The 8,741-nt window shown below is 41.8% G+C and overlaps 1 long non-coding RNA gene across 1 annotated transcript; it reads left to right on the top strand.

Annotated features, from left to right (window-relative positions):
* Positions 1 to 5,344, top strand: LOC145717560 (uncharacterized). Its single transcript, XR_014140876.1, has 2 exons — positions 1 to 2,042; positions 2,154 to 5,344. It is a non-coding gene; the product is annotated as an uncharacterized LOC145717560 (long non-coding RNA).
* The last annotated feature ends 3,397 nt before the right edge of the window (positions 5,345 to 8,741 follow it).

Raw genomic sequence — 8,741 nt, 5'->3', positions numbered from 1 at the left:
TTTAGGGGCGCCTGGGTGGCTCAGTAGGTTGAGCGTCTGCCTTCTGCTCGGGTCATGATCCCAGGACCCTAGGATCGAGCTCCATGTCGGGCTCTGTGCTCAGCGGGGAGCCTGTTTCTCCCTCTCCTGCCACTCTGCCTGCTTGTGCTCTCTCTCTTTCAAATAAATGAGTAAAATCTTAAAAAAAAAAAAAAAAGAATTAGTAAATTTAGCAAGATCACAGGATTCAGGATCAATATACCAAAGTCAGTTGTATTTCTATATATTAGCAATGAAGAAGCCAAAAAGAAGTTCAGATAACCATCGTATTTATGTTAGCATCCAAAAATGTACGTAGGAATAAATTTACAGAAGATATACAGTATAGGGGTGCCTGGGTGGCTTAGTTGGTTAAGCAGCTGGTTCTTGATTTCTTGATTTTGGCTCAGGTCATGATCTCAAGAGTCCTGGGATCAGCCCCCCCACTGCCCCCAACCTGGTCTTGGGCTCCATGGTCAGCAGGGAGTCTGCTTCAGGATTCTTTCTCTCTCTTTGCTCCCCCCCCACTTTCTAAAATAAATAAATCTTAAAAAGATATATAGTACATGTACATTGAAAACTGCAAAACATTGTTGAGAGAAATTAAAACCTACATGAATGGAGAAATATACCATGCACATGGATTGGAAGATGATGACATTTCTCCCCACATTGGTCTATAGATTCAAGGCAATCACAATCAAAATCTCAGCAACCTTTTCTGTAGAAATTGACAAGCTGAGTCTAAAACTTATGTGGAAAATGCAAAGGATTTAGCATATCCAAAACAGCTTTTTAAAAAAATTTTATTTATTTATTTATTTATTATTTTTTAAATTTTATTTATTTATTTTTAAGATTGTAGTTATTTGTCAGAAAGAGAGAGAGAAAGAAAGCACAAGCAGGGGGAGTGGCAGGCAAAGGGAGAAGCGGGCTCCTTGCAGGACTTGATCCCAGGACTCTGGGATCATGACCTGAACCAAAGGCAGACAGACGCTTAACCGACTAAGCCACCCAAGCATCCCTAAAACAGCTTTTTTTTTTTTTTTTAATATTTTATTTATTTATTTGACAGAGAGAGACACAGCAGGAGAGGGAACACAAGCAGGGAGAGTGGGAGAGAGAAGCAGGCTTCCTGCGGAGCAGAGAGCCCGATGCGGGGCTCTATCCCAGGACCCTGGGATCATGACCTGAGCCGAAGGCAGACGCTTAACCACTGAGCCACACAGGCGCCCCACCAAAACAGCTTTCTAAAACGTGAACAAATTTGGAGAACTTACACTACCTGATTTAAGACTTACTGTAAAACTTTAGTGATTGAGGCAAGACATAGAGATCAGAAGAACAAAATTGAAAGTTGAGAAATAGACCCATAATTATATGGCAAATTGCTTTTCCACTAAGGTGCCAAATTAATAAATAATGGTCTTTTTATTAAACGTGCTAGAATAACATATCTATATGGAAAGAGATATGTTCAAGAGTGAATGTTTAATAAAATTTATTATCTTTACTAATTCATCAAGTGCATTTTAAAAAATTTTCAGTATACTTAGCATACAACATCAAACGCATTCCTTTTTTTTTTTTTTTAAAAGATTTATTAGAGAGAGAGAGTATGAGCAGGGGGCAGGGAGAGGGAAAAGCAGGCTTCCCGCTGAGAAGGGAACCTGATGCGGGGCTCGATCCCAGGACCCTGGGATCATGACTGGAGCTGAAGGCAGACGCTTAACTGACTGAGCCACCCAGGCGTCCCCATCAAACACCTTCTTCAGTGCAGCTCTTTTATTTATTTATTTATTTATTTATTTATTTATTTATTTATTTATTTATTTGACAGAGAGAGACACAGCGAGAGAAGGAACACAAGCAGGGGGATTGGGAGAGGGAGAAGCAGGCTTCCCACGGAGCAGGGAGTCCGATGGGGGGCTCAACCCCAGGACCCCGAGATCATGACCTGAGCTGAAGGCAGACACCCAACGACTGAGCCACCCAGGCGCCCCTTCAGTGCAGCTCTTTTTTCTGTAAGTGCATGATAGGGAAGAACACAATGACTGTTGGTATAGTTTGGTATCAGTGACTTGATTTATAGGAACCACCAGCAGTTTTATGAGCCATTGCTTTTTTGCCCACAGGCCGATGTGTCAACATGGTGAAAAAGGCAAGTCACACTTTAGTATTGCTGCAAAAGTAGTTTTGACCTTGTGGGACCCCCAAAGGATCTGTGGAACGCGCTTTGAGAACTACTAGTCTAGAAAGAAGTAAAAAGAGAACAGAAGGACTACTGAGACCAAGCCTTGGAGAAATCTAGTATTTGGTGGCCTGGTTGGAGGATGAAGCGGAAGGGAAACACAGAAGGAGTGACCCTGGGACGTCGGAGAAAATCAGAAAAGTGAATGGTCAGAGAATGCTTTCAGAAGGTTGATGGGGCCAATCGTGTGGAATACGGGTTAAGGTCCGCTAAGAAGAGCGATGAAGAAGGGCTACCGGTTTAGGGACGTGGATGGGGAGTATGTGAGGCAGGGAAGGGAAGCTGCTGGGGAGAGAGTCTTTGGGGGGACTTGTCAAGGGCAAAAAGAGACAAAGAGCAGCTGAGGGATGGAGTCACAATTGCTCATTTACTCTCAGCGAATAGAAGAATGAATGGGTGATGCATTGGATGTGGAGAATAGAGCAAAAGAAAATCCCAGGAGGGCATCTGGTTTCCAGCTTCTGGAACTAATCAAATAATGGTCTATTTCTTGAGATGGGAAGCTCAGGCCCAAGTTAGGTGGAACATACCTGTAGTTTGAGTTGAGGAAGCATTTCCCTAGGAAATTTTAATTTCCTATTTTAAAGATTATGTTTTTTTTCCTCCTATACCTTGAGGCCCACTTACTACTTCTGTTGGTAAGAAGCATTGAGAGTTTCCAGGTCTTGGGTCTTGCGCTTTTTATCTTGTCCCCTTTTCCAGTTAAAAGTTCACCATAGTTTAAAAAACATATTTCACCTTATGGGGCACCTGGGTGGCTCAGTCAGTTAAGCATCTGCCTTCAGCTCAGGTCATGATCTCAGGGTCCTCAGGGTCTGCTTCTCCCTTTGCCTCTGCCCCTCCCCCCGCTCATACTCTCTCTCCCATTCTATCTCTCTAAAACAAATAAAAAAATTTTTTTTTAAAAGATTTTATCTGTTTTTTGACAGAGAGAGAGGGAACACAAGCAGGGGGAGTGGGGGAGGGAGAAGCAGGCCTCCCGCCGAGCAAGGAGCCCGATATGGGGCTCGATCCCAGGACCCTGGGATCATGACCCGAGCCGAAGGCAGACGCTCAACAACTGAGCCACCCAGGCGCCCCTAAAAAAAAATTTTTTTTTAAAAAGATTTTTATTTTTACTTATTTGAGAGAGAGAGAACACAAGTGGGGAAGGAGCAGCAGGAGAGAGAGAAGCAGGTCCCCACTGAGCAGGGAGCCTGATGGGGGCTCAATCCCAGGACCCCGAGAAAATGACCTGAGCCGAAAGCAGACACTTAACTGAGTCACCCAGGTGCCCCTAAATAAAATCTTTAAAATCTAAATAAATAAACAAGTTCATCTTAGTTTTGCTAACTACAAGTTAGTAAAAAATTAGTTTTACTAACCAAAAAAATGTTATGTCTTTATATAGTGGAGATTCTCAAATTTTGTCCCAATTAGAGAAATTTATATCTTTAATTGAAACTATTTTGGCCCACTTAATTGAGTATTTTCTTATTTTAATGAACAGAATTAACTTGAGTTATCCTTTTCCTATGCAGAGTGAGAAATTATAAGCAAGTGGTTTCCAATATTTGCTTAAATATATTTTTATCCTCCCTAATCTTACATAGGAATCCTAATTTTGAGAACACAGCTGCCCTAAAATTTTAACATTTTCAGTGATGTATGCCTGTCCATGAAAAGAACAAATTCTTTTTAAATAAGGGAGCTTCTTTAATTACTTCCATTTAGTATGAATTCAGGAAACATACTTTGCTACTCTCATTTGTAGGGACCAATTTCTTGAGTTTATTTAAAATAAAAGACAAAGTTATTCAAGTAAAACAGGAAGAAATGAAGATTATTTTTTTTATAAAGATTTTATTTATTTGTCAGAGAGAGAGATACAGAGCACAAGCAGGGGGAGCGGCAGACAGAGGGAGAAGCAGACTTCCCGCTGAGCAGGGAGCCCGATACGGGACTCGATCCCAGGACCCTGGGATCATGACCTGAGCTGAAGGCAGACACTTAACTGACTGAGCCACCCAGGCATCCTGAAATGAAGATCTTTTAAAATAAATGGTATTAATAGGAATAGTGGATCATTTTTAGGGCCATCAGATTTTAAATTGCAGACAGTGGAACGGGTACAGGACATGGAGCCAAAATGACTTCACAAAGCTGTTTGAAATAGTTCCCTGCCTTTTTTTCCTTTTTTATTTCAAAGATTAGTGTACAGAGTCAGAAAATGTTTAAAATCATCACAGTCTTTTTTTAAAGATTTTATTTATTTTAGAGATAGAGAGCACAAGTGGGGGGAGGGGCAGAGGGAAAAGTAGACTCCCCGCTGAGCAAAGAGCCTGATGTGGGGCTCAATCCCAGGACCCTGGGATCATGACCTGTGCCAAAGGCAGATACTTAACTGATTGAGCCACCCAGGCGTCCCTGTCACAGTCTTTAAAATACATTATACACTCTAATGAAATCAACCATACTATGCAATTATTTTCACTAAGATTTACACATGAATTTAATGCATTTCACAGTTTGATAAAATAGCCTGATAAATTACCCCCCTTCCCCTCAATTTAAAGCCACATGAAAGATATGGAACTTTTCACTTTTGGTCTTTGACCTTGAATTACAAGGTAAAGTAAGTTCTGGAAAATTCAAAACATGACATTTTCCATTGCTCTGTTAAAAGAAGTTATGGGGCGCCTAGGTGGCTCAGTCAGTTAAGTGTCTGGCTTCAGCTCAGGTCATGATCTCAGGGTCCTGGGATTGAGTCCCGCATCAGGCTCCCTGCTTGGCAGGGAGCCTGCCTCTCCCCCTCCCCTGCCCCTGCTCATGTTCTCTTTCACTATCTCTCTCTCTCTCTCAAATAAATACATAAAATCTTAAAAGAAGTTATAATTCCTTCCAATTTTTTAAAGTTATATTTAACTTTTATAAAACAGGTATTACATGTGTATGATAAACAAAAGAATGCCAGAAAAAGTCCGTGAAAAGTTTTTGTGTCTTCCATTTTCTCTCCGAAAAGTACCCTTACTGGTTTTGCATGTGTCCTTTCAGAAATGCTCTTTGCATAATAAAGCACATATATGTGTTCTCCCATTTGGGATGCAAATGATAACTTACTCTTTATACTGTTCAATACCTTGATGTTGTTAGTTAATATCTTAGGGGTCTTTCCGTATCAACATGTACAGAACTGCCCCCATTCTTTTCAGCAGCTCCATAGAATTCCACTGAAGGGTTCAAACCATTATTTAATTAGTTTTCCCTTAGAGAGTGAGGCAGCCATGCATCCAGCTCAAGAGATTAGACTCTGGAGCCAGATAGTGTGGGTTCGAATCCTGATTTTACCCCCTCCTCCCTGTATAAACTTGGACAGATGACTTAATTTCTTGCCTCAGTTTTCATATCTGAAAAAAGGGAATAATGAATAATGACCATGCTACTGAACATGTTTGTTCTTGAGGGTTAAGTGAGTTAGTATTTGTGAGACACGTGAATGTTTCTTACATAGATGGATAGGTCTAGATTGTTTCTAGTCTTTTGCTGCTACAGACAATGCTGAATATTCGAGTACTTGTGTGTGCACAAGATCCTAGAGTTTGAATCACTAAAGGTAAAAAGAGAAAATGTATATATACCCCCTTTCTCTGCTGTATTTTTCTTCTTTAGTACTTAACACACCATTTGACATATGCATTTAGAACATTGTATTTTTAATTCCATAAATTGGCCCAAATTTCTTCTCTTAACATTTGGAAAGAAAAATGACAACCAGAAACCTAAGGAACCTCCTGTGTTCCAGATTTTTAAAGAGGGCTTTAGAAAGAACCCATACATCTGGAAGCTGCGTGTTCTGTAGTGCTCACCATGCTCTTTCCTGAGGGAGATGTGAGGTGAGGGAGTCACTGTTCCTCCCTGTCTATGGGGGGTGTGTATGTGTATGTGTGTTGGGCGGGGGGCTTGCGGAGACCCTGTAGACAATGGAAGACCTGTGAGTGTCTCTGATATGTGCAATGACATGGATAGCCGAATAAATTCTGGAGGAAAAAGAAGAAAAGATGCCATTAATTTTACTTAGAAGTTTCAGGAAGAAAGATGTGGCAGTGCAGCCTTGCGCACATCTATCCTCATCCGTACCACTTTGGTGCACATTGGCCGGACTTCCAGCTGCCAGTCCCCAAATTTCCTTGCTTGAGGACTTTGGCCCCAGCATGACAGCTAGGAAGTATAAGGAATGGATGAAATCTCCCCCGAACCCCACCCTGCCAAAATCCCTCAATCGGTGACTGGCAGGAAGAAGTGTATAAATACCCAGCACTCTAACCCCCTCCATGGGGAGACTCTGAAGTCCCAGAGTTCTCCAGCAGGATTAAGTCTTAGTTACTCACACTGGGACCCTGCTGGAAAACAAGTCTTTGTTGCTGCCCTCCCTTCCCGATCTGATTTCACCTCGCCCCACTGGTGTCTCCTGGGATCATCTGCCACATAAACTGCTTGCCCTTGACACCTGGCCCAGTGTCTGCTTCCAGGAGAACCCAAAGCAACACAAGACATATTAAATTTGTGTTTTAGGGAGGGGGAGATTGTGTGTGTATGTGTAAGATTTGGAAGTTCATAAATTTATATTCTGGGTGTGTAATATCTTTGTGCATTAGCCATACTGGTGGAATAATGTTAGTTAATGTGCAAGGCGATTATCTTAGATTTCTCAGGATAGAAAAGAATTCTCATTTCCATTTATCAAATCAATTTCCTTCAGATATCAAAAATTGCTGAAGTCAGTTTACATCCCTATTTAGGAGAAATTAATCTGATGCTACATTAAATGACATTTCGGTCTACTCAGGATCAGAGTAATATAGTTGTTTGAAGTGGAAAGGCAACATGTTAAAAAAATCTAGTGGAAAAATATGATGGCACTCCCCACATTTGTCATGTTGCTGCCAGTTACACGGGAAGCCAGTTCAAGAGGGAGGAGATCTTTCACCCTAAAACTCAAAACCTGAAGATGCCCGGGCTTGGGTCCTGAGGTCCAAACAACTAACTTCAAGGCTAAGTTTCAAGATCTAATCTATGAGTGTGTAGATGGAAATTCTTGCTGAACTACGTGTGAAAGTGCAGCTGATAAGGCAATTGCTAAGTTCTTACTTAACAGGAATGAGATGAAATGAGATACTGGAAAATCAGAGCAATACACCCTGGTTTGAAAAACAGTGTGTTCATTTGGGAGAGACAACAGGCATTAAAAAAATGTAAGAACTCGTTTATTCAAAGGGTGCCTCCATTTGTGTATCTGTAAGGGGGGGTCACCTTGATGATTGCTTGGATAGGTCTGGGGGGTTAATTTAAAAAGTAAACATAAGTTGTTACTAAAAGAACTGTTTTGTTTTGTTTTTTTAAAGATTTATTCATTTGACAGAGAGAGACACAGCGAGAGAGGGAACACAAGCAGGGGGAGCGGGAGAGGGAGAAGCAGGCTTCCCACGTAGCAGGGAGCCCGATGCGGGGCTCGATCCCAGGACCCTGGGATCATGACCTGAGCCGAAGGCAGACGCTTAATGACTGAGCCACCCAGGCGCCCCTAAAAGAACTGCTTTTAAGAGGTAGAATGACATGAGCTTTTCTGCAGATCTTCCTCAGAGCAGTGTTTATATCAGCAAAAGATGGCAAACTACCTAAATGTCCCTCTCACAGCGGCATGGCTAAGTCACTACAGTGTAGTTTCGTGTGCAGTTCTGTACAGAGTTAAAAAAGGGAGGCAAGTAGTTACATGGACTAACACTGAGAGAGATCTAAGGTGCTGGAGTGAAAAGAAAGTTGCTGAAAAAAATGCACATCTGTATTTTAAAAAGAAACTATATGATTTTATAAAGATATATATGTGGATCTATGTGTGTGTGTGCATATTGATTTTTTTAACAAATTTTATTTATTTGAGAGAGAGAGAGCACAAGTGGTGGGGAGGAGCAGAAGGAGAGGGAGAAGTAGACTCCACGCTGAGCACAGAGCCCGACGCGGGGCTCAATCTCGACCTCGAGATCATGACCTGAGCCAAAAATCCTAAGTCAGTCGCTCAACCGATTGAGCCCCCCAGGAGTCCCTGCATATTGAATTTTTATTTGTCATTGTCTCCCCTGCTAGATAGTAAGCTCTATAAAGGCAAGAACTATGTTGTTGTTGTTTTTAAGATTTTTTTATTTATTTGACAGAGAGACAACAGCGAGAGAGGGAACACAAAAAGGTGGAGTGGGAGAGAGAGAAGCAGGCTCTCCTCTGAGCAGGGAGCCCTATGCGGGGCTCGATCCCAGGACCCTGGGATCATGACCTGAGCCAAAGGCAGACGCTTAACGACTGAGCCACCCAGGCGCCCCAGAGGCAGGAACTATGTTTTCTATGTTTCGTTCACTGCTATACCCTCAGTGCCCTTAGTAGCGGCTCAATAGTTAATTTTTTTTTCAGTAGTTGTTTATTTACTTTTGTGTGTATGTGTATG

Source organism: Leptonychotes weddellii, chromosome 16 (genome assembly GCF_054177405.1).
Source record: "Leptonychotes weddellii isolate Sample4059 chromosome 16, ASM5417740v2, whole genome shotgun sequence".
NCBI classification, from domain to species: domain Eukaryota; kingdom Metazoa; phylum Chordata; class Mammalia; order Carnivora; family Phocidae; genus Leptonychotes; species Leptonychotes weddellii.
This window is presented reverse-complemented; position numbering and strand designations above follow the sequence as displayed.